Source organism: Coturnix japonica, chromosome 17 (assembly GCF_001577835.2).
Source record: "Coturnix japonica isolate 7356 chromosome 17, Coturnix japonica 2.1, whole genome shotgun sequence".
NCBI classification, from domain to species: Eukaryota; Metazoa; Chordata; class Aves; order Galliformes; family Phasianidae; genus Coturnix; species Coturnix japonica.
The window spans coordinates 3,170,148-3,197,815 of NC_029532.1; positions in this window are offsets into that span (position 1 = coordinate 3,170,148).

Genomic DNA, 27,668 nt, shown 5'->3' on the forward strand with positions numbered 1-27,668 from the left:
TTCTTTAAAAATAATTGGAGCAACTAACTGCCCAAGAGGAATGGGCTGAGCGATACGCACCACAAACAGAGAGAGCTGCAATAAACAGCAGAGAAACAACTCCGAGCTGGAAGCATCTGGCCCACAGGTTGGACAGCATGGATGTGAAGAAATCAGGAGCCTCATAGCTCGGCTGGGAAGCTGACTCATCCCTGATCTTACACGTATTTACACAAAGGAGGAACTTGACACGTGAGACATCAAGGTTAAAGCTGGCAATCAATAGTTAGCTGCCTAACTTAGATATTCATTTGATAATGAGAAAATTTACCTCTCCATGTGTCAATTTCCTCATATGTAAATTAAGAGCTATGATTAGATGCCAAGATAATGACACTTGGGCAAGCCATGGATACATTTTAAAATTAATTTCCTTCTGCTACCTACACCTGAAAGCTAATAGATGAATGGATTTAGCCTGTTTTAAATGAGATCTGAGTACGTGATCTAAGGTAATACAGACTTAGTTTTCAACGTTTACACAAACTACAAGGTTGTTGCTGTCATCAGATTCTCTCATTTTCCAACCAGTAAAGTACAGAGTAGCCCTTACAGGACAAAGATTGCCATGGGAGTGAGGTCTGGAGCAACCACCAGCTTTAAGGGGACCGTGGTTGAAACAAATGTCTTTTAATTGTTTATTATTTGAAGAGTTTCCTAACTACAGCACCTCAGTATTTAAGAAACAGTTTTCATATACACTTGGGAATATGGGCATGTTGGAGGGTTCAACTCTGCAATTCTTCAGCCTGATCTGATAAGTGATAACACTTTTGGTTGTGGAGTGGGATAGCTAGAGATAGATATTTGAGATGAGCTAAGCAGCAATGTTCATTCAGTCTCAAATATATGCTGGTAGCAGGCCTGGAATTGAAGAGATAGCATTCAGTACCCATTTTCTAATTCATTATAGATGTATATGAACAACAAACATTTGTAATAATACATACAAGACAACATACTGTGTCACCAAAATCCCTTTCCCTCCACCAGCATTTCTAATTAATTACCAATATGCATTACAGAGTGTGAAAGCCTCATACTAGAAAAGGTCACACTTCCTGCCACTCATTTCACCTTGCCTGCCCGGCTAGGAATATTCACCACCTATCACAGACAGCATCAGATGAGTTCCTACCCGTGTCATATTATTTACAAAACCTTTCACACGGCTCCAATATGCTGGGACAGTGAGTGATAATAAACTCTATTCTGACATATCAACGGCTCAAGGAAATTTTCTATTGCAATTTTCAACATAAAATGAAACATCCTAGCAGGAGCCAAAGCTGGAGGAATCTGCTCTGAGAGGAATGATTTCAGGTAATTTATCATTATGAAATGAAAATGCAAAAGCCATTGAAGTCTCCTGAAATGATACAAATAAACCCGTGCTGTAAAGTCCGTGATCAGTGAGGGCTTATATTTGGCAGTACTTGCTCCAATAAACATAGAGGAACTAAATCACTCCTCATATATTACAGTTCGCTTTCAGGGTGTTAGACAGGGAGCTTTTCATTGCATCTAGGACATAGTGCAACTTCCATGACATTTCTCTCCAGAGTTCCCCTCTGCTATTAACAATGTGAATGGTAAACTGGAGAATTGAACAGTATTTGCGGGGTCAAATGAGATACTGAATGAGATATCAGAGTTGTGTCCATCATACTTGCTCATAGTCTGTCTGTCTCAGGCTTTGCTAAATGTATACGTTGCTGATGAATGTGAATAGAAGTCGGCAAACATTTTCAGAAACTATAAATTGGTCGAAAAGTGCAGTACCAGGAGGAAAAACTTACAAATACTTCTTAATGAGCCTCTATAACACATCCCTGAATTACCGTGAGTGAGACAGAGGGTCCTCTAGGCTTAAATAAAACATTTCTGTTTGATCTGGCTGTGAAACGTATTGCTTTCTTAAACGGAGAATTCTAGATACAAATCAAAAGCTTTTTTGTAGAGCTCTAATCAGGCCTCAGCATATTGCTGAGCCACTGGACTTCCCTGTGCAAACAAACAAGTCCAGCTTGCACTTTGCAGCTTGCATGGCCATGCACAAGAAATGCTCCTTGAACTCCATGAGTTCCTTATGCAGGAGGAAGTGCTTGTTTTGAACCCTGCTCAGTAGGGAAAAGAGCTCATTATTTTCTGCAATAGGACCTGCAAAACCAGCATGTCCTCATGGGCCACCCTAAAATCAGGGTGCCCTGTTGTCAGACTTTGACTAGGCTTGACTTGGGATCAGAGCAGCAGATGGGCTTTGTAAGTGCCAAGGGAAAGGTATGTGGGAAAAGCAATGTGAGGACACCTAACTTGGGGGGGAAAAAAAGGTTGTTGCATGTCAAAAGTAATGTGCTTGAATAGCACAGTGAAGAAAGCCAGAATTGCAGAAGTCATGGCAACTTTGGCTTGAGTTTCAGGAATGTGAAATTGCCACCTCTCTAACTTGTACTACACCTGATCTCTCTCTAACCAGTGCTATCAATCTCACTTACCCACTCAGACTCCTGCTGTTTGACAACTGGGAAGAAAAAGTAGTGGGCACTCAAATGCTCTTTAAGAGAATTTTCCTGCACCTGACACAGATGAGAACTGAGTTACATTTAGGAAGATTTTACACCATAACACTGACAGTTCATTGGTCTGATTATAGGCAGTTTTGAACCTCACAGGACTGGTAAGTACAAGGCTCTCTGAGATTTTCTAACAATATCTAAATAGAAATGATGCCTCTCCATCAGTAATGTGCATGTTTGTGCTGCGACTAACACTCTGTAAGCAGGGTGGCAGGTGACATTAATGATGCAGCGAGAACACTGTGTTATACGGAGGTCCCCATTCTGTTTGCATGAGGAGAAAGTAGGCACCAAGCAGAGCCCACCACCCACAAAGCACTCTGAGGATGGAGTGCACACTCCAATGAAGCAATAAAACACACATGATGGCACCAGTGTCCTGTCCTCACTGGTACCCAGCAGCATCCCCATAAATTAAAATGATGATCCAGAGAGAGGAAGAAGAGCTGCACAAAGCCTTTGCTTGCTGCCAGGCACACTGTGAGTTAATTCCAGTGCTGCAGTTTAGGACTAAAAAGCCTCTTTTTTCACTCTGTGTCTCATGCAGATGAAGGGTAATACATATGGAACTTGTTTTCAGCAGGAACTTAAGAAGTAGTCAAAGTTTTAAATCTAGGGCAAGGAAATCAAGCAGAAATACAGAGAAAGGACACAGAAGTTGTAGTTGTCCTTCTGTATCACAGAGGAAGCGAGCTGCGGGAGGTTGGAGCACTGCAGTGTGTCCTCAGCAAGAGGCCTCCACTACCCAGGAAAGCAGTTCAAGGGAATTTAGAGCAATCTAATATGTGCAGCAAGGACAGCAAAGTTGGGAAGAAAGCAATGGGTTTGAGTTTGTCTGACTTCGGCTTCCGCAGTGCTGTGAGCATCTGACACCGGGCAGAATGGATGAGATGGAAATGTCACATCTTAACTGCCTGGAAGCCTTGGACGTGTTATTCATATCCTCAAATTGGCAAATGTTGGGATATTTAAATGAAAAGCCATTAGCTTCTATGCCATTAGATGAAATTCTTTCCCAGATGCTATTCGTTACTCTCTGCACCAAAACTCCGATTGTACTCAGTCAGGGGGATCTTCTGGTATGACAAAAAATGAACAGGATTTCATTTACGATGAGTCAGCCCCAAAAGATAGAGTTGGTTTTCAAAAGAAATATGCATACACAAGCTGGTAGACCAAACTTCTACAAATTAAATCTAGGAAGAAAAATATCTGACCACCACTGCTCTTACAGACTTGAAATTCTTGACTATTTTTTTCCTTTCTTAAACACCTTATGAAAACATATTCCATTTTTAAGCATGTCTCCTCTTGCTGGTTCAGCTGATCCAGGAGTGCAGGGAGGGCTGATTTAAATTATGCTAAGTTCTACACATCTCACAGGAATGGCTTTGCTTGGAAGATCTCCATTGGTTTTGCTCACATTGACAGCACCGGTGGGTCACCAAATTAATCTGAAACTCAAATTCCAGAGGATGTGTCTGTAGGCAAGAGGTGTCCAGCTGTTGCCTCTCCCTTTAACCAGCCATCCTCTGGGGGCACAAAGCTGGAGGGGCAGCCATTCCCATCCCAATGGGAAAAGAAACTTGGGGATAATTTCCCTCAGCTGAGAGCTGCTAGAAAGGAGGATTCATTCTTTAGCTAAAAGTCAGTATATTTCCCCCTTTCCCCCTCTTCTTTTTTGGTCTTTTAGCTTTTTTTCCTGTGTTTACCAGGCTCAAGAGCCTCACTGGAATTAGCTCAAAAGGTCCAAGAAATAATAGTAGTAATAATAGTAATAATAATAGCTCTATTGCAGGAATACTAAAAAAGGAAAGCAAGAGGATGGAATCTAAGCAAACTTCAGTGAGATTCTGGGAGGTGAAGCACACATTTAAAAACAAAAACAAAAACAATAAAAATCAGGAAATATTTGTGTAAATGCTGCCACGGCTCCAGCCCCTCCTGTGTATTCCCACTTGCTGCCTGCAAGCTGAGAGCATCTGTCCACATCTCCCTGTGCCAGAAGGATTACAACAAAAAGGAATTTACATTCTGTCAATTAAAGCACCATCAAGCTAAGGATTAAAGTCACAAACACATGAATTAGAGATGGTGCCACGGGACTCTGCCTATCTATCTTCCATGACATTTCTAGATGCATGTTATAGAAACATTAAATGCACCTTTAATCTGCTACATTTCCGTGCATGGCATTTACTTATAGGGGTGGGCAACAAGAACAAGGCAAGCAAAAAACTGTACTGGCACTTGTTTCCCTCATAGAATGCGTACACAAGTTGGCTTGTCATAGTTCAAATTGAAAGGTTACATGTGAGGTATTATACTGTGACAGTCATTTTGCAATCGGTCAAGGGAAAAGCAGGGGAAAACAGAACTGGTCCCTTCTCCATCCTGAAAGGAGTCAGGCTGTTGGGCACTCCCCCAACATTGGGTAGAAGACTATACATTAACACTTACTAATGCTAAATTTTAGCTATAAATAGCTTGCAATATATCCCCCCCAAAAAAGTCTGATCACAAAAAATAAGCTGGTGGTCAAGGAATTGGATCATAATGTGCCAAACCGTCCATCAGGACATATGAATAGCTGCATTTCATGGCCTGAGTTTACCCTGCTGTGGTTTACATTGAATCAAGGTGGAGCAGATGGCAGGAGTATTGCCACGTTAGTAGTCGTGCCACATTTCCAATTGAAATGGCAGCACTTGGCTCCAACAGTGAGAGACTGAGCAAAGTATTTTGAGTAATTCTGTATTCCTGTGCAGAAAAAGCAAAACATTTTGATTTCAGCCTATGTCACCTTCTGGGTATATTCACTGCACAAAATGGCCTTTCTTCCCTGATGACCATGATGGCAGGCAGTACAAAAATGCAATGGAAAAGAATAAGAATGGCACATTTTGTCTCATAACAGTTCCCATATCACGTGCTTGGGAAAGAGAAGAGCGCTGTAGAAAAGTCACTGTGCTGGAGCTCAAAAAAGCGAGTTTAACCCAATTCTGCAGCCAGCTGCCTTTACAGCATTCAGGACTTCAGCCAGAGGAATAGCTTTTCCTTCTCATCTTACATTCTTTATATACATATATATATTTGAGAGACGAAACTGTGAACACCTTGTGTATTCCAATCAGGAAAAGCATATCTAGCTGATAGCTTAATAGTCAGGAATACATGGGTGTGAGTTTGGGGGTGTTGGGGTTTACTCCCTGGGTTTTGCAAACTAGCACGGTGGAATATTTTTCACCCTGCTGGCCCTCAAGGCTTCGCAGAGCTGCAGCTTCTGTGGGAACAAATGGAGTCTGGTTACAGTTAGGGAAGATTATTACAATTTGATTATAGGCTTGGCTCCGATGGTTCACTCTGAGCTACTGAGAGACAAGAAAGAGCACAATCCTTATCCTCTGGAGACTGCAATACAAATGAGGAGAAAGAAGATAGGAAACCCACAGCGGAGAAAATGGAAAAGTCTGCAAACTCAGGGTCATTTGTCTGTATATTTTAATAATGACAAAGTGGCAGCAGTTTTCCCAGCAAAGGTCAAAATTTGTGCATTTCAGAGAAGTGAGGCAAAGGAGTTGTGCACTTTTCCAGCAATGCTTATCTTTAATCTACCACACCTCCATTTATCCCAGTGAAACTGCTCTTACTTTGAGTCCAGCCTTCAGCCCTTTGTGGGGAAGGAGCTTCAGTACGGAGGTGCACTATGGGAATGATTACAAAACTGAAGCAGAAGGAGCACTGAGAAACATTAAGCATAGAATCACAGCATGGTCAGGTTGGAAGGGACCTCAAAGCCCCTCCAGCCTCACCCCCTGCCATGGGCTGGTTGCCCCTTATCAGCTCAGGCTGCCCAGGGCCCAAACCATGGCACTGGGCACTTCTAGGGATGGGGCACCCACAAATTCTTTGACCAACTTGTTCCAGTTCTCACCATTCTCTAAGTAAAGAATTTCTTTCCTAGATCTAACCTCAATCTCCCGTCTTGGTTTAAATCCATTCTCCCTTATCCTGTTACTACGCTCCTAGTAATCTCACCCAGAGGTTTAACAGTGAAAGATTGAGCACAAGTCAGGTTGGCCTTTCTAGATTCTTCCAGCAAGTAATCAGGAGATTTTGCACTACACAGAACATTTGAATACATTTGCAATGTCCCTCTATAAACAAGCCAAAACTCAGTATTTTTATTCCCACTGAGTCCTAGCTGTCTTTTCCTCATTCTTTCCAATTGCAATGATAAAACTCAATCCACACTGCTATCGGAAGTATAAAGAGCATTTTTCCCTTCCTTTCCTCATTCTTTACCCTTGTGCTCTTGGCACAGCTACAAGCTGCCTGCCAACCCCCACTTTCCCCATCCTTTTTTCTCTGGCCACCCAGGAGCCCTCCATGGCTGCAACGAACAAGCCACTGCCGGCTGGCGAGAAGCAAACACTGCTAAACTTCCCATTGCTTTGACGAGCACTGAGCCCAATCTACAGGCAAGAGCAAAGCAGCAAACAGCAAGCTCCTCACTGCTGCAACCACTAATGAGCCACTTACTTGGCATGAGCCATCCCGCTGGCCATGGCACAGCCTCTCATTGCCAGCTCCCGGCTGCCAGGCACGGGGAGGGCAGAGCCACATAGTGGGAACAGCCAGCATTGCACACACAAACTATTTGCAGCCCCATCCAAGAGGGCAAAAGATGATATTTTGCAGCCACTGCTACAGCAACAGAAAGAGAGTGGAATTTTATTTGTCTTTCTTTTTTTCCTGCTCCATCAGGAAATAATTCTAATGAGCCCTTGGAGTCAGTGAAGCTAAAAGCAATGCTGATTTCACTGTCACACACCAGGTCTGACTGTGGAGCTAAAGGAGAGTTCATGGCATCCATTTTGCTCCTGAGCATCTCCTCATCTCACTGACACTGGTTGAGGGCACTCTGAGGCTATAAGTACCTGTTTACCTTTCTCCTTTCAATCCAGACTTTCCCAGCAATAGCTATGAATGTATTTGAGGCTGCTGGTCCCAGAGTGTGGGAGACAGATTGCTCCTTAAGGCTGCCCCTGCATGGAGAAAACCATGAGACCAACTCCAACTGACCCTGCAATATTACACAGCTCTGCGAGGAGAGGATGGGTCCAGCATCCCTGCCATTCTGTTCTACATAAAATTTATCTTTAATCAATGGTTATGGGCCAAGTTAAATCCTGTGGAAAACACACACCAGCCCCCTCATTACATTTCTGAATGGTGTTGCACTGAGGCACCACTAAATTCAGTGGGATTCCTCCCCTTTCCATCCAGGAGAGCCATAAGCTTGGATTCACTTGTACTAATAAAGGCAGTCAAGCTGCAGCCATTTGCACCAATGTTGGTTTTGGCATTCCTACATCAACATTAGCTCTCACTACAGCATTCCCTGCTACTAGGTGCTTTTCTCAAGCAATGAGTGATGAAGACACTTACAGAGAACTTTATAGCACTTCAGTTGACAATTTTCTGGGTTGAATGTGCGTCTCCCTCATAGCAGAGGTCTCTGCACCACAGATGGTGTTTTACATATAGCAGTAAAATGACATAGTTGGAGCTGCAGCATATGTGCCTTTGCTGTGCCTCTGTATCCCATGCAAGTCCACTGGGCTTCCAGCTAGCTCCCATTCTGCATACATCAGCTTAACGTTCAGTGGAGGCAGATGGGATGCTGGCCTCTAGTTCTTGCTTCAATTGGTAAAAAAGATTGAAGTATTAAAGTGGAGAAAAAGAAAATGAACAGGATCTTGCTCATGAGCAATATAATATTTCCTTCCACTACAAAGTCACAATGTTGTAAAATTACTATCTCTTCCCCAGTCTGTCCTCAGAATAAATTGGCAGCGCTCACTTTCCCAGGCTTCCATTTAAGAGAATCTTACAGGTTCTTTGGTGTTTAAAGCTTGTGAAATATTTCCCACCTGATTCATTGAGGATTATTATTAAAGTGAATTTAGCACTGACTAAAGCTCCTGGATTGTCAATCCTAAGAACCTGATGTTCTTTTTCAGCTACAAACTATTACAACAGGGACAGAGGAAGATTGCCTCCCACAGCTGCTCGCCGGCATGCTCAGCTTGGAGAAAGGACAGAAAGACATTTCTCTTGTCCACTCTATCTTCACCAGTAATCCCTTCTGCTGTGGAACCACGCTGGGGTGCAGGGAGCTGACTTTCTGCTTTTTTGCCCTGCAGCTTTCAGAGGAAGGCACTCTCTTATCTGGCATTGCTGCAGAGGAAGTCTGTGGCAGTGTCAGGCCATCAGCACGGATCCAAGAGGGTCTGAGAGATAGCATCAGAGAGTGATTCCCTAGGGCAGTCACAGCAGAAAAATCAGAGAGATTGAGAAGATCAAGACAGAAAACTAGTTAGCCTGGCTTAATCTCCGATAAAAAAAAAAAGATCTCAGCTTACATACAGATGGCAAAACACATCAGAAATGATGTAAAGGGAGTCTGGAAAGATGTGAGCAAGGTCATAATTCAAAGGTACCTTCCAGGGTGCTCATGATTTCTACATTTTCTTTTCTGTCTCTTCCAACCACCCATGCTCCCCTGAAGCTCATCAGAAGGAAATCATGTTTCCTCCTTGGTAGAGAGCAAGGCATGAAATCCTTCCTGCATCAGCCAGCTGCCAAAGGATCAATGTTTCCAAATAACCCACAGTTCAGGCTTCTGATTCCTTTAAGAGCCCTTCTGTGAAGCTACAGCAAAGAGCCCATGCAGTGCAACCATATCATGCCTCACCTTCACGAGTCTCTGCTTCCACTAAAAGCAGAGGCAAGCGTAGGAGCTTGCTGCTATGTCCAGGCTTCAGGCCTCTCCTATGGGAGACCATGCAAATGTCTCCCCATTTCTATTGAAAATGGTGACTGTGTGACCTCTTCCAGGCTTAAAAATAAACAAGGCAAGCTCCTTTCTTTGCTTAAAAAATATATATGGTTTTGGAGCCAATTTTGTGATTTCTAGGCGCGTTCCCTCATGATCCCTCAGTGTTCAAGGTTGGCAACATTGACCCTAGCCTATATTCTAGGAGAACATGACAAGGAGACTTGCTCTCTCAGCTAACTTGTAAACACTGTAAACTGTCTGTACTTATGTTGAATAATCACTTTTGCAGGGCAAGGGAAAAACAGAGCTCATAGTGCTAAAAAAAATAAGAAAGAAGAGGAAAAACACGAACAAAAGAAAGCCTGAAATCAATACACCCTTAGTTCTCGTCTCAGCAAAAGGAGAATCTCGGGCAGATTTTTAACCCTTTTGCCCTCTGAAAAAGAGGACAAACAGCAGCCTGAACAGGCCAATCTCTGCCTTGTCACACTTGTTAACATCACCTCTCTGACATGATTCAAGACATTGTGACAACAGCCTAAGCCCACATCCAATGAATATTTTAAAATATGGGATGTATATGGTAAAATATTAAAGTCCATAAGAACAATGAATGCTGGTGCTGCAAGTGACCCACGAAAGCTCTATATCTGCATCCTCCCCGGATGCTTTCCAGTCCCCAGAAGATCCCAGAGCCCTGCAGTGCTGCAAATGAGGGAAATCAAGCTGGGATTACCAGCTCAGCTCCCTCACCCTTAACATATGCAGGTAGCGCTGCTGGTCCACATGATGTCATCCCAGAATTAACATGCTGATTAACAGCTGGCTTCCTGCCATTCTAATAGGCTCTAAATACCTCTCCTAGGAGCTCCTAAAAAGGAATTGGATTTTGGAAGTGGTGGGAGAGGATATTTTGTATTCATGGGGTTTTCTTCACACCCATAGGATGTTCAGTAATTCTCAGTAATTGTCCTACACTCTGGTTTTAAAGCTTGTTGTTTTCAAAAAGTGTTCCATTGGCAGATGCTCCTGCAGCCTGTATCCCCCATTTCTGGCTCTCCCTATCCCCCTTTGAATTATTGATCTTCAGCCAGAACAGGATTTGTCTTCATTATACGTGAGCTGCAACCACCACAGATATTAGCCTAAACTCCTGGCAGCAGATTGATTAGTTCCTTGCATATGGAAGCAGGGGGTCCCTCCCACAGCTTTATCAGGGATCCCCAGAGCCTGGTGTTCTTTACAGGACACGAAAAATGGAAATTAGATTTCAGTTAAATACATCAGAAATTAGATTAGATGTTATTACTTCAAAAAGTCAAGCTCAGGGGAGCAGGGCACCTCAAAAGATCTTTTAAAAGGTTCTGTATGGAAATATCAGCAGCATCGCTTAGTGCTTTAGTGATTTCCAAGTGGGAAAAACTTGAATTTCTCTTCCTACCACTCATAGCTAACAGGTCTAAGAGCAATCCTCCACAATAGGGTGCAAAAATAAACAGTAGTGATGATGAAATCCACTCAGCCCTGGAAAATGGAACTGCAAAAACTAAGTCTGTTTCATAGCCGTTCAGCATCACTGCCACTGGTCTTTGATTATTGTGAGCTTTACCAAATCAAGCGAATCCCTCATCATCTTACATCCTGATTAATACTTTTCTTACTACCTAAATAACCGCCTGTTACCTACACTCATTTTTCCCTTACCTACTCCTGTCATCCCTAACACAACTTGTTTCTGTTTCTTATCTTTGGTTGACTGGCAGATTAAGCTCAGAGTAGTCTTGATTACAGTGGCTATTTTAGATAGATCCGATTTCATCCAATCACACTTATATTATTACAGTAAGTTGCAGGCATTTTTAAGTAGAAATTAAGTCACACAGTTCACATTTCTATTGTAAGAAAGCTTGCAACCAACTTGGTAATAGGGCTGTTAGCACTTTTGTATTCATAGCTTCTTTGGCTTGGAAGAACAAGATGATTAACATACGTAAAGGTCTCAAATGATCAGCATCCTTGATGCTGATCCAAAGAAACTCCAAAGAGCCATTCCTCAGACATGTCCTTTTATAACACAAACCGTTCAATTTACATATTAATTTACATATGTCCCACAACACTTTAAAAGTTTCTCGCTGGATGGGTTCAATAGCAATTCATTCACATTTATCTCACTTCCACATTTGTAACATCATTAGAGTCACAATGAGCTTAAAATACTGTAACAAAATCCTTGGTGTCAGAACAGCCCCACCTCAGAAATGTCTTATTAAAATTCCTCATCACCCACTCTCAAAACATCTTCTAATCATATTCCAGTGCAACAAATTAGCAAATCACAAGGTTGTAGCTCACGTTATCCAATTAAACGAAAACGAAGGACTTCAGCTGTGTCAAAGACAAATTATTCCAGCTGTTGTTTTCAGCCAACTTGACTTTTTGTTTCTGGCCTACCATCACGGCTACGGAGAAACACCCTACAAGTAGTAAAGGCGCGTTGCTCCAAGGGCAAACTTCCCACTGGCCCTTTAACCCCATGGACCACTTGGACGATGACCCCACACTGGATTGATATTCACTGTTGTTAGAGCATCCACCACAATGGGGTCCTGGTCTGTAAGCAAGGCTCCAAGATTAGCAATAATCCTTACAGCAATTTGTCTCTAAAACAGTTTTCTCTTGTCAGCCTTTCCTATTTATATTACAGGTTCTCTGGAGGTAGAAGTCAGCTCAACAGAGCACCAAATTGCCTCACAAACACAGATGACCTTCCTTCCTTAATCATCACGATCAGCACCATTGCTGACCTTTTCGTACCACGTCCCAATCTCACCACCACATGCAGCTGTTATTTTTGGAGCCATTTCACACCCCTAAGGTGGTTACACGGCTTTCATCATTTTGGCAGTCAGAAAACTTGCTACCGTAAAAGGACAGTTTCCCAGGAACACAAAAGCTACTCAAGAACCTTCTTCTCATTTTCCAGAGCTAACGGTGTCACTGACAAAGGCATCCACAGGTTTTCTATGCAATGGGCTAGAATTAAAGAAAGGGGATGAGTCATTTTCCATTTGCAGTTATTTTAATGACTATCAACAACATTAACATCCATTATTCTTTCATGACATACCAAAGAGCTGGGGAAATTTTTGCACTTAGAAAACTGCATTGGTACAATACCAGTTATGTCAAGGCCTTAATGTTTATTTGAATTATTCTTGGCATGCTTTTTCTTCTCAGAGCACTATGGAGCATATAATTACTGGATTCAATATATATCCTCACATGTGTTTCTATAAAACAGTGTAAATACACTACAGAACTGGTCATCTCTACAACAAATATTTTCCATTGAAGAATCATATAGTTATGAAGGATCGCAAGTAGAGGAAAAAAAAGCTTTTATTCCAGTGACTGCAACTTTGTGAAACCATGCAAGAGTGAGAATCCAAAGCCAGGAATCTGAAAAGCAATAATGGATTTAGAGAGTCTCCATGATGTTTTTTTTAATGGAGGATTTAGAATATCTCCATTTAGAGAACTTAAATTTCAGAGTGATAGATTTCTCAAATTAGATGCTTCCAATACGTCTACAGCTACGAATGCGAGATGCAGTCCATCATGAACCACTCTGAGAAGTCAGAGCCCAGCAATCAACTGAACACCAGAGGCAATATTACAAAGAAGATCCCTGCCATGTTCAACAACCCCAGTTTAGAGAAGCTGCTCACAGGAGTTCAGCCCTGACAGCCAATTCAGTTCCTGGTTTCCCTGGTGAGTATGATGACGAATGAGTCATTTCACACCAAGGAAGACAACAGCTTTTCTGATTTAGATTTTCCGTCAATAAAAGGAGCTCAGAGAGCAATAAGTCGTGCCAGTCGGGTCAACAACAGATCCGGAGTGTTCTGATTTTTCATTATTTGATAAAATAGATAAACCTCATCCAATACCTAGCTAGCAGTAGGTTAAAACCCTCTCCAAAGAAATTAAATGCTCACGCTCTCACATCTGTGAATGAAGACAAGTACAGGCCGATAAGAATGGCTCACATTCAGCCAGGTATGGACTAGATTTCCAAACAGAAATACCAAAGAACTTCCAACAGAAACAGATACAGGCTAGGATGGCATCACCTGGGCAGCAGACTCCCCACTAGTACCACCAGCTTACATGATGGAGAGTGATCATACTGTTATCTGCCCATGCCCAAGTGTCACAAAGCATCTACAGGCAGCCATGGGCCATGTCAGAGGATTTCTACTTATTTTCCCCCACTGTGAGCTGGAAGCAAGCTCTGAGCATTGGCACAACGTCCTCTAAGGGCTGACACGATGTAAACCACATCACTCCACAAAGTGTGGTAGGAAAAAGGGTAGTGGTGAAATCGGGTTAAACCTGATCAGAGGACTGCCACTTCTACTCCTCATATCTCAGCAGTCCACTCCTTAAATCTCAGTAGTCCTCAGAGGCAAGGAGCACGAAATTGGGACCAGAAGCTACGCTTGTCTCTGTACCTTGAAGGAAATCCTGATGGATTGGTTTATTTATTTTTGTATCTTATGGCAGGTATCTGAACTTTAACTGATAGAAGGCTCATTCTTTGTTGGTTTCAATTCTAGGGGTAGCAGCACTTTTCTTTTTATGTTGGAATATGCCTTGCAGTGCAGATTTTCAGCATAATAAACCTGAGCTACAGAACTGACCTGTCACACATCATTGCTAGCCTGGCCCAGATTTTAAACCCATCACAAAACAGTCGGAGACTCCATATTTTAGCTTTTATCCTTCTAACTACAAATATAATTTACTTCTTTCTTTCATAAGACAGCAAATGTGAGCATCGCTAAGAGAAAGTAGAGGTACTGCTTAAAGTAGTTCAGGGAATCTGTAATCCCTAGGCCAACACAGCCTATGTTTTATATGATATTTACTCTCCCTTGATTTCCTGGCCATGAAGCTCTACATTCTGTTGACATTCCCCTACTAATTAGAGAGACGTTTTATGGTACCAAAGAGACGTTCTTTCCCTTCCAGTCCCAGACCTGCGAATTCCCTTCTTTCTCATCCTTATTTGATCAACAAGTAAAGAAATGACAAATTGGTCATTTACAATTCTCCAGATGAAACCTACATCTCTGTGTGTCTCTAATGAAGCTAGTCTAATGTGTCATGAATTTCTGATGCTACCTTTCAGAAACACTTGCAATGCAAAGCTTGTATGAAACAATGTACTTACAAAGCTATATTTTACAGTCTATCTCCTCGTATGGGGCTCACACACACATGTGAAAAAAGCACTTAACAGTAGTTATCTCTACTCTGTTGAAAAAGGAACTTTCCAATTTTCAGTTATGTTAATACAAAACCTAATGTCCTGTGGAAGCTGATGTGGGTTGTGCATGCATGAATTCTTATCGATTTTCTTGCACAGACTTATCTCTGAACTACAAACAGTCTGATCATAAAAGTTAAGGTGAAATACTGTCTGAACTGTGTTACACCAAAGAAAGCTATTTCTATTCTTCTGTGGGTAAACTGAGGGCTACTGCTATGATATCTAGTTAATCCTTTCTGAATGAGTATTAGATTATTCTTGGCGCAGCATCTTGCACTAGTTAAAAAAATACGCTGTTGCCAAGTCATTAAGCAAGAAAAATTTGACTGCTATTCTTGTAAAAGTAGCTCAAATGAGCTATCAGTGCTCAGTATAAAGTGGGAAAATGCATGAGTTAGGGCAAGCCATTGTGTCTGCTGGGGACGGTGGGGTGCCATGCACTCTGCCCATGCTCTGCCCAGAGCATCAGGAGAGGTACCCTATGGGAGATGCCCTATGTGAGTTCCCTTCCAGGACTGCAGCTTTCTGTTTTGGTGGTGACTCAGAGTTTAAGCTTGTCAGAAAATAATTATTCCACCTACCCAGGGAAAACATTGATCTTTACATGAAAACCTCTAAACTGTACATTTTTTGCACATCATGTGCACTAAACCAGAGATTAATAAATGATGCTGCAATACTTCACAGACATTTCTACTCTGCCTTCATTGTGTTTCCATTCTCCCTTGTGGGGTATGTTCAGTGGGTGAACTACAGTTCCCCTCAGCACACTGTAATTTCAGTTCTTGGCAGTTTTCCATCGTTCATCATGGGAGTTCCCAGCTGCATCAAGAGTTTTGTGTCCAAGCGAGGAGTCCAGACAAAAGAAAATACAGACATGAGAATGGAGTGAAGAGCAACACAGTGGAGGGCAAACGTGCCTAGGCAGGCTTTACCTGATTCTAATTTGTGCATGGAAACTCTATTTTCTGCAAGCAATCTGCAACTCCCAACTCGTTACCTGCTATTCCATCCCCACTGCTACACTGGGAAATGCTGCAGCCAGGGAGAAGTGTTCTGTCCTCACACAGTGAATGCTGAGAGGAAACTTCTTTTTCCCCTGGACAGAAGAATCTGCCCCTCAGTTCTTGGGCCAGGGAGGGAGATATGCTGTAGGCAGCAGAGGGAAGCACATAGAGTGTGACTTCATGCTCAGAGCAAGCCTGTTGGTTTGGTGACAATGCCAACCATTTGCTCTGCTGTAAATGAAATCAAAAGCAGGCGTAGAGCTCATACAGGGGCTGTACTGATCCCACATAGCTGTCATTGCTTTGTTTTTTCCTCTCATATCACAAAAGCAAGTAACACAGGATCCCCAATTACACTATCTTCTGTTCACTACAAGGAAAATGAATTTATCCTGATCACTCCAGTAAACACTAAACCCACCAAGGCACATATTTAATCAATTAATTAGGAGAGGTGCAGGGGAAATGTGTGCTGGAAAGATAATGTTGCACTTTAAAGGATTCATTATTGGTTATTACATTTTTACACAGAATGTCATTTTCTTTACCAGTTAAAGGAAAGGTGAAGGAAGAAAAACAGAGACCCTACGAAACGCTCCATCTAAATTATAGACTGCTCAGAACATGCCTGAAATCGGAGGTGCCACCTCTCGAAGCAGCACTGTCATTATGCTGCTAACATGTCCTGAGCTGATTTTTCTCTCTTCTTATTTTAAACTTATTCCCTACATTCAACCACTCGAGCAATGAGACCCGTGGTTCTTCTAAGCAGAGCTTTTGCTTCCCACTACCCCTGAGAAAAGTAAAATGCTCATTTTTACCCCCACGCCAATGCTCTGCGATAGCTTTGATTTACCACAAGGTAAATAAAAGGACAAACCAAGCCACAGAATCTCTTAATATCTCTTCCCATACTTCACCAGCAGCAGCTTCCCTCCGCTCTCTGCTGAGGACTATTTTAAAGCCAGCAGACTGACAAACAGTTAAATACCACCTATTGAAACGCGTCTGCTGCTGGTTCTGCTGTTGGTACTGAGATTTCCTGTCAGCCTTTACAGAAATTCTTTGGGAGTCTGACAGGATTAAGGGGATTAATACATTAAAGCATTATTACAGCTTTCACAGGGGATTTTCAAAGACTTTACACTGTGATCTATTTGTCCTGTTACATAAAACGAGCATTAATAGGCCGATTGAAAAGAATCGCTGCAATCAATAACCTTAATTTTTGTAAACATACTCTGCTATCAGAATGAGGAGCTGAGGTCACCAACCCTCCCACGGTGCATTACTTAAATTAAGCCCTTGGAATGCATTTTCAGTGCGTGTCAAAGGGTGGTCTGGATGTTGAACTGACTGGCAGAGTGAGATTTGGTAGCACTGAGTCACCAGCCCCTTGTCCTGGCTGACTCATCACCTGGGCTGCACACCACCTGCTATGCAGAGACCCACAGAAATTGTATTGCCAAATGGCTCCATCCTGAGGACACAGCTTTATCTTAATTAAAGGCTCACCTGTTGCAAATCAGCATAAATGAGCACAGATGAGGGTGAGGGCAGCATTTTCCAAAGAGTCTTCTAAAATGGAGGAGCAAGGGCCTGTAGGTTTTGGTCACACTCTTTGCTTGCATGTGTCCTGAGCTTTCAGGCAGTACTTTACTTAGCTAGCCCCAACTAAACCAGCATCTGCCTAATTCATATATACTGCAGGATCTGGGAACATCTAAATTGGGAAAAGAAGCATTAGCTTTGGCTTTCAGATCAAGACCTAAAATAAAGGAAGATAATAGCTAAGAATTGTATCTTTTTAATCCATACTAGAATCCCATTCTCAGTAAAATATGATAGCTATTGTGTGCCTAATTTCCCTAGGCTGCTCTGAAAACCCAGGTGCCTTGAAATCACTCAGAGACTGAGCAGGGGTCACTCACCTCACAGCCATTATCCTCACAAAGCGGTTGCTTAGCTATTGTGTCTAGTCTCAATTAAGAGCTATTAATGAGCTACTTGTATCAGCATGATGTATACTATTGTATAAGTGTGACTGTCAAGTTTTTTTTCTTGTCGTTGCTGTGAAATGTAAGGTTGGCTGCATAAAAAAGGCTTCACACTGAGATTTCAGTATTGCCATGCCAGGCAGAAAGTAGCGTGCTATCTTAAAAGAAGTTAACACCATGTTAAGGAGCAGTGGATCCTCTGGCAGGTGGAGGGTTAAAATGATCTGAAGTTACATTATGAATGTAAGATATCTGCGTTGGGAGAGATTGCAGATAAAATAGAATATCAAATGGGATTTTCACAAATCTTGTATATCCAAATCAGCATCCTCTCCCCTGCTGGCAATCTAAGAATATGGACTTTGCCTAAGAGTGGGAGATATAGGCACATGGTTAAGAAGGTATTGCAAATGGCTTGCCAGCTGGATAATGGAGAATCAGAGGAGTCTCTGAGCAGGAGTAAATAGAAAAACATTTTTATTTCTATCCTTTCAGCACAATACTGCAGCTGTGCTACCTGTGCCTTTATTTTGCAAATATATATATATATATATATATATATCCTTTAATTACTACTTTTCTTTCTTTACTTTTGGCCCATCTCTCATGGTTCCATCTCAGTCCAAGTTTCCAAAGGGTCTGGACTGCAGATGCAGCAGCTTGCATCTCTGAGAGGTTGGGGCAAGTTTGGGATGTGTCCTTGGCTCAGTATTCTCTATCATAAACCCCTCTGGTTTGCTCCTGGGCACAGCCTGTTCCTGTTAGTTTTGTGTCTCAAGAAAAGCTGTAATGTTTTTACTGGATCTGATAGGAATGGTGATATGAATGTGTCAGGGGAGCTTTACTAAATCAAGAGAGACTTTCCAGAATTTCTTTTCCTCAATTTTATCCACTAAACCTGAGATTTGCTGCAGTTGATATAGGCAAATGGTTAAAAAAGCAACTCTAGCAAGTGGCTGCTGCTATTCCTCTTAATAGTGAGATCTGCTGTCAACCCCTTCACTGAAAGACTGGGTAGTTTGACAGGATTAGGGGGATTAATATATTAATGCATTATTACAGCTTTTATAGGAGATTTTCAAAGACTTTAAGAGTGAGATCCATTTGTCCTGTTACATAAAACGTACGGTAATTGTCTTAATTGTTCCACTGTGACTAGGTATTGCTGCTCAAATAGTGCTGCATGTCTAATTGTTCCAGGATCTCACAGCAGCACAGGACAACAAGGTGAGCCAAACACAGGGCTGCTCTCCAAAGATAGCTCAGCTTCAGCCTGGGTTCTCCATTATGCCTCTGAACAGGACACTGGAAACAAAACTGATCCCAAATTCCTAAAAACCTGGTTGGTGCAGGCAAGGTAGATAGTATGTAAAGACAGTCATGGGCAACATAGAAACAAGTGGAGATTTCAAGCGCCAGTAAGTGAAGTAAAAAAGCTTCCTGTTGAAAGGAGATGTCATTTCTCAAGTGTTGTTTTCTTAGAGGAGTCAATCGTTAAACAGAGCCCGTAGCTCCGACTGAAGCAGCATGCAGACGAGATGAGGGGCTGAGGCAGATGTATGCTGCGCTGCTCATGCACAGCAGTCAGCCTTCTGGCCATGCACACAGGGATGTGTCTGCACCAAAGGCATGGACACAAAGTAATTTGTTTGTAACTTTGCATATTGAATAAGAACTCCCAGTGTGATGCACTAAAAGACACATGATCTGTCCTCTATATCCTCTAAAGGATGTGAAAGTGTTGTTAGAGGTACAGCTGGGTGGGTCTTGCTTAGAGTGACATTTGAGAAGACAGTTGCTGACAGATATCAGTTTGTGTAGTTCTCAGTTAAATATTTTTTGCACCCAGAAATGCTGCTTTGCCATGGACATGTGCAAACATCCTTTTGTCTCATAGGACTCATAGCAGTGGCTGGAAAGGGTGCAAATGAATCTGAGAAGAGCTGAGTTCTGCCCAATGCAGTTTTGGTGTTTTGTCAGAAACTGCCACCATGTGCTTCTGAGAAAAAATGCGAGGAAAATAAGAATAGAGAAATGAGAGAGAAATCTTGAATTTCAAGGTGTTCTTTCCTTAGCTCTCAAGTAGCTTCTGCTCTGAAGCACAAGAGCTGATATCCTTCCTAAAAGTCTCCATGGTAATTTGGGGTGTTCTATTCCTGCTCCATTCCCCAGACAGATCCCTGCTATGTGTAGAGGAGATGGGCAGAGAACTTTATGACATAGTCACAAGTAATTCACCTTCAGAGATTTTCTTGTTCTAATTTCTCAAGTCCTCCTTTACATTTGTTTGCACCTGACTAAAGAATCCACTTAACTTCCAAAAAGTGCTCCAAAGAAATCCAAATGAAAATGCTGGTAGGAAAGACAAAATGATAGGGAAAAGAATGAGACCTTTAGAGTTGGGAAGAAGTCCCATCTGATCTGCTGAGGTCCTTTATATAGGACTGAGACACCTCCTTCCATAAGGGCAGTACATTCCTGTTTCAAAAGTGTACAAGATCACTGCACAGACAATTGATGCTATCCCCTGTGAAAGCCTTTCTGCAGTTAGGGAACAAACAGCATCACACTGATTTCCTTCCCCCCAGATTTGCTGCAATGGAAATTGTATTTCTCAGCATGTCTCCTACAACCAAATTATTCGTTGAGTTGTTATCCATTCCATCGGGTACACTGAAGTCACTTACACAACATTTCCCCATTTGAACTCTCTTGGATTGCTTTGGTCTTTGGAAAGCATAGGTAATATCGGTTGCAAACACATGCTTTTTTTCTCCTACATACTATTTTCTTAAGTGCTTTGTATCCAGACGGGTTGGGAGAGTGGAATGGTTTTTTCCCTCTACCAGTCTCCACAGGAGCTGCCCTCTCCACCATCTATTGAAACATCTGCACCTGCTTTGCAGAACCACCCTCCCTCCTCCCCCCTCCTCCCCTCTCAGTAATGGGTTTGCCCCCATATATGACTTCATGAACACTGGGCTTTGTGAAGAAAGGAGATGGATTTTCCCAAACTTGAGTGGGGTAGATGTAAGGATAAGGTTTAAGAATCTGTCATTTGTACATAGAAACAGGGGGGAAATATATATATTGATGGACTATTTGCATTTCTTCTCATTGTGGGCTTAAAAAAATGTTAATTTGTGGGTTTCAATAATGTTAATAAGCTGTCAGATCTAAATGAAAAATTATACAAAGTGCAGTAATTGAAAAAGAAGGAGAAGAAAAGCACAGAAATTAAAGAGAAATCTTTGTCCTAATTTGATTTGTGACTTCATTGTAACAGAATAAAGCATGTGTAGATATTAACAATTCATTTACATAACCAACTCCAATCAAGCAATTCAGATAAATGTGCATTCACTTCTGGAAAGGTGGGAGGATTCATTTTAACCTATTAACACCCATTTCTTTTTGTCTACTTTCTTCCATTACCAGATAAAGTTGTTTATTGGTGAAGAAAACAACTTGCTGGATGGCACGACATTTAATTTTCAAAGTTGCAAGGTTCAATCAAGCATCATCTCTGCCTACATACACCAAAACAGGAAGGCAGTGATAAATGGACACAGTGAAGAAGCTGCATTGCGTGTGTGAGAGATGGGAAACTGAGGCACAACCTAAACTGCTCTGCACCACCCATCATGGAAATGCTGGGGGACTGCCTGGTTTAAAACCACCTGAGGGACCCTGCTGCCTCCTCCTGTTTCTCTTACATCCTTCATCCCTGCATCCAGGCACCAGTGACAAGAATTCTGATGTGACTTGTCCTTCTTTAAGACTCTTTGTGCACATTTACAACGCAAATCAAATATGCATTCTCCTCGCCTGTCATCTGCAAATAAGCTGAGGTAGAGAAATTTAAGTGGCTGGTCTGAAGTCAAAGAAAAAAGCCCTGAGGCACAACACACCACAAGGACCCTCAAGTCCTGTCTTTAAGCCATCATTGCTCACGCAGGCTGCTCCTTACTTACGTTGTCCCTGGTCATAATTAAGTAGAATAGTTCTGTAGTTCTCTACTGAGCAATAAAACAAGAGGTTCCCAGATCTTGCACTTACTGGGATACCCAAGGCTGGCTTTGTCTCTATACATTACTCAGATCTAATTAGAATCATAAAGGATTTTCATGACTTTGTAGTTTTCCCTGCTCAAAAGTAAATCCGTCCTTAATACCATGGAGAGCTCTGAGAAAGTCAGAGAGAACAGAGAATTAAAAGAAAGCCCAGGCGAAGGTACGGGAGAGGATGCCAGGTACAATCACTGAAGCAAATAAAGTGAATTAGTTGAGAGGCAGTTAACTGTCCTGCTGAGAGAAGGAGCTAGGGACAGAATGGCAAAACAGGGAGATCTGAATGGAGATACAGAGCTCACAGAGATGACATTAAGGAGTTCGGCAGCCACATGCTTTGTTCTTATTTACATGGCTATGAGTTCTAGATGACCAGCCTGGCATGGGAGTTATTTGTACACTATTGGTCTCTGGGTAGCAAAGAGCAGAATTTGGCTTCCTTTTCATCATAGAGTCTTTGATCAGTCACAAGAGAGTGGATTTTTTTCACTTCTGCCAGCTGCTGAGTGAATGATGGGTCAACTGATAGTTTAAAGCTGCACAAAATAAACTTTCTGAAGCCAGTCTCTTCCTACTCATTTATATACAGTAATAACACACATGTTTTATAGCCCATCTAGGACTGCTTTGTTGTTCAGATGTTAGGCTTTCCACCACATTTACACAATCCTTCCACTCCCTAGTGGCCAGCCTTCCCAGTGCCAGATACGTCCACAGTACCTCCAGACACTAGGCATAGTCCAACCACCAACCCACCCTAAAGTAGATACCCTACAATAGGTCACACACTTGGCACCCAGGCTGCTCTTAGTGGTATTTTCCAACCTTAATGATCCTGTTCTATGATAGAACATCCTACAAAAGCCCAAGGTCTGCAGCGCACTCAGGTCTACCATTTACTATCCTTGAAAGCACTGCAGGACACCTTTTGTGGTTGCAGCTGTTTCATCTGGGGTAATTCTGGGAAAGAGAATGAGATTCCATCAGGGTGAATTGAGCCATTTGTGGTCTGGTTCTGTGCTTTGAGAAAGCCTCAGCCGCTGGTAAAACCTTGAGACCACCTATTGATCAACCAGGAGAAGCCAGACGCTCGTGGGAGAGCAGGTCTAGGTCCAGTAGACAACAGCAACCACAAACACTCATGTTTCACAGTTTGGTTTGATGCACAATTTACAGTAAGGGAAGTATTTCTAGCTGGGTATAATGGCCTAAAGAACCTTTCTGTTTCATTTGGAGGATGTCTCAATTATTCTTCTAAGCATCAGATAATTCAGAGCTTTTCAGTACATGCAATGTGAACACGGTGTAGAGCAGAGCACAGACAGGAGCCATGGCCAGGATCTGCCACACTGCCCCAAGCACAGGACACACCTGCATGCACAGGACAGTGGCATGGACCCCTAGGGAGTCCTACATGTCCTACCCACGCTGCTGGGCAGTGGAGATGCTTAAGACACAATTTCCACATCATAATTTCATAGGAAAATACAGTTTAGTGTTGAAATAGATCCAAAAATGTAATAAATAAATCATTAAATAAACATTACTGAGTTTAAGCCAGCTGAAATACCCTGGTTTCAGAACAGCAAATCAAACTGTTACAGTTCTCTTTCCTTTGTTACAAAAACTAATAAGGTTAATATTTTCTAACGGAATTCTTATTTTGCAAAAGCTGCATTTTTCTATTTAAAAAGAAAGAAAGGAAGTAGGGCGTGCTTTGGTAATTCTACTTTCTTAGAGAAAAATAATAGTAAATTGGTGATTTAATTAACATGGATTAACTAATACAGCAGAACTACACCTTCTGCTAAAAGACATTCAGCAATTATGGGAACCAATATTTTCTGCAGAAGTGGATTTTCAGGAGGGCCAGGCATTGCACATCTGCCTCTGGATTCTTAGGCACGTTGGATAGCTTAAGCAACCATAAGCACAACCGAATTTCATTGTTATTGTCTGATTTGTAGAAGAAAAACTTTTTCTTCCGACAGCAAAGATAACACTTGAGAAAATCAGGAAGAGGATAGAAAGTAGCAAAGATCTGCAATGGTTTCCTATGTTTGTGTTCAGCACCCATCCCAATTTGCTTCCTTGAGAAGAGGAAAGAAGAGGCTGTAGTCTGGGATTGCTTCCCTGCATCCTCACTTACTCAGAAGGCAGAAGCAGGAGAGGGCTGCAACACTCTAGATGTATAACCCAAATCTTCATACCCGTGCCCCAGCCCTGAAAAGCAGCTTCAGCTTACAGTGATCATTTTGCCCACCTGAAGAAGATGACGATGTTGATGCCTGGGTAAAACAGGCAGCTCCACATACTGAAGGACTGTAAAAGCAGCCGTGTTTGGTGCTGGTGAGCACTTTGATTTCCCCAGACAACTAACAAGGACCCCTGCACAGGCTGTTGTCTAAGCAGAGCTCTGCTGGCTGTGTGTTCTGAAATGTATTTTCACTCTCTTTAATGTTGCTTAGAGAATGGCTTCATTACACTACTCCAGACTCCTGGCTATGCCTATTCCAGGAGGACTCAGCTCTGGGAAAGCACTTTATGCTTGCCTAAAAATGCACCCAAATTATAACTCACTCCACTGTAGCAGGCAAAGTACTTTTTGCTGGACCCTTTGCCTTACACGTACACCTAGATGCATATTTTTTTTGTCCTCTCAGTTTTCTCATTCACTGAGCCACAGATAATGATTGTGCTGGGAATGCTAAAAGACAAGACAGTTAATAAAATGAAGGCAAACAAGAATAAAAATACAAACAGCTTGGGCCTCGGCCAAAGTGGATCTGTGCCACAGAGGCTGTGGATGAGCTTGGTTGTCTTGAAGATGCCCTTGCCTATTTTTCATGTTGCCAGGGAAGGAGTAGTCCACCCACAAGTTTAAGGCTCCCTCAAGTTCTTGTGTTTGAGTGGGTTCCTCCAATTAATTTTCCCCTTTTGCTGAGTCAGCTGAAGTCTTTCTTCAAAGTCTGACAAAGGAAGGGTGCACATTCCCCTTGCACTATATCACACTACATTGCAGTGCAGGAGAGTATGAATTGCACAATGAAAACTGTACAACACAGCAGAGCCCAGAAGGTCTGGTTCACCATTAATATGATCCCCACAAGTTGTTGAGTTTCCAGAGGGTTTTTGTCTTAAATTCCCATAGATACTCGAAAGACTTGCTTATAGGTTCTGTATTTGTGCATACTGAGAAATCATCAGGATTCCAGGTTCAAACCACACTGCTGTAACACCTAAAGAAATAAATGCCTGAAATAGAGAATTAAATGGTAAAGATTTGTCCCCTCTATTTTGCCAGCTCTTCCCGCACCCTGCTGTGGAGGACTGAACAATCTTTTTGTAGGCTGTGGATAGGATCAATTTTTTGTCTAATTCCCATATATGCTGTCTCTGCAGTTGTCTTGTTTCGAATTTTGCAAGATTAAGATGCAGTTTCCACAAAGAAACAAGTAGTATTTGTATAGAAATATGCACCACACAACACACGTGCATGTTGGCATTCAGGTCTCTACACCAATAACTATGCAGCACAGAACCACACTTAAAGCTACAGGCATTCAGCACAAGGGGTCTCCAAACCAGGAAAAGGCAAAGGGTGGAAGAATTTATAGGTATCCTACTAGGGTTGCATGCAGCTGGGTCTATTTGTGGCTACAGATATGTTCACAGTCACTGCAACCCATGGCACAGAGATTGACCTGGCATGAATAGATGCATGGCCTGTAATGCATTATTCAGCCTGAGGTTCATATGCACAATGGCAGCCCAGACAAAATGTGCACAGTCCTGCTTCTTCATGCTGCACAGTTTGACATAGCAACATAAACACACATAAAAACCATTCATAAATAAATGCAGGATGCAATCCAGACCTTCCCACTGTGCTGTGCATGCAGCACATTTTCCCATGTATTTGCAGCAGACACACACTTATGCCTATAATGAAGCTCACAACACGTAGAATCCTAATTGCTTTTGTGAAGCCAGGTACCTGTGGACTCAGCACCTACATAAGATATCCAGATCACACCAGCTTTTGCTGTCCATATCTCTCCTGATCCCCATTGTGAAAAGCAGAGCTGCATTAAGAACTCTGAGAGCAGAGCTGATATTGCCAACCAAATTGAAGACACGGCTTTGCAAGATGCTTCAAATCTAGCAAATCTGGAGATAACATACCTATCCACTGGAGGGGGAAAAAAAGAGAGATTCATTTCCAGACCTAGAATTTTGCTAAGGATAGCCATTATTTTAAAAATAATGATCTGCAAATGATCAGTTTGAAGCGCTTTCAATCTCTGAGTCACAAAGAAGCTAAGTGCTTCCATATACCACATTTCAGAGGCCTGGACTGGGATTCAGACTGCAAATGGATACTAGCAATGCTTGTACACTCGTCCTAGCAGCAGCTCCTGGTAGCAAAATGGCCCTGAGACCAAAAATGTGGGAAATAAGGCTGTTTGGAGCTGTCAGTGGGGTCTGCTGTACTGTTAGCGCTAACCCATACCAAGGAAAAAGACATCAGTTTCAAGGCGGTGGTGAATTCCTACTGGGCTCGTGTGTTGTACAATTAGTCTGGTGAAAAAAGACTCAGAGCTGGAGGTTGTTTTCCACTGAATCATCATAGATTGGCCACTGCTGAAGGCAGGAAACAGTGCAAAATGGATGGGTGATCTCAGGAGACACAGTAAATCCTGTGCTCCCACTTAATGCCTAAGCCCAAGCTCTCCTATAACCCCTCCAAGGAAAATGGAGTTCTGCATGACTTCCACACATATTCCTATTCAATAATAGATGAGCTCAGTGAATTCCTTGCAAAGTAGCTCCTTCTAACCATTTCCTTTAGTTAAATGTAATTGTTTGTTTAAAATCATGAAATGAAAGCTCAGAGGGAGCCAGAGAGTTTGACCTCCTGTGTGCCCTGTAAGAGATCCACAGCCGTAGTCAGGATTTTGCTGCTCTGCAACACCGACACTTTCAAAAAGTTGCTGAGAAGCCCAGAAATAAAGCCCTCTCCCTACTGCTAAAAGAGTCTCCATGTCCTGTTGGCAAATCATGGTACATAACCTCCATATATGTGTTTCTGTTCTACTCAGTAAGTTCCACATACTATATATATTCCTCTGCCCATTCACTCATAGAATGAGAGAATCATTCCAGTTGGAAAAGACCTCTAAGGTCCCCAAGTCCAACCCCAACCCATCCCATCAAACCCATTGGGCATGTCCCTCAGTGCCATATCTCCATGGATCTGGAACACCTGCAGAGATCCACTCTTTCTCAGAAGACATTTTTCCTAATATCCATCCTGAACATCATCCATTGATACTGCACATTGTGGAGCCCCTGCACTGCTATAAGCCTTGGTATATACGTTCCCCAAGCTCCCAGTATCTTCACAGTTGAACTGGGGGCTGTACAGAAGACATATGTTTACTCACAGCCTTTTCCAGCCCTTGCTGCTGATGCTTCTGGATGCACTGGAAACAGCACAAACACATCCTTAGCCAGAGATATTCAGCCCCCTGCCTTTCAGGCAGATCTAAGAAGTACCAAATCAGATGAAAGCAGTGGATAAAAGGAAGGAGAGAGTTTCCTCTTCTGGTCTCAGAAAGATGTTTTGGATTCAGCATGGGGTCAGTACACAGCTCTACAACAGTCCTACCCACCAAAACATGCTCGGTGTGGCACTCAACCACTCCAATCTGCATGCAGGTCTGTCCTGTGGCCAGCACCTGGCTCTCTGGCCTCTGGGATGGTCAGGAACATGCCACAAAGCACCTCCTAATCG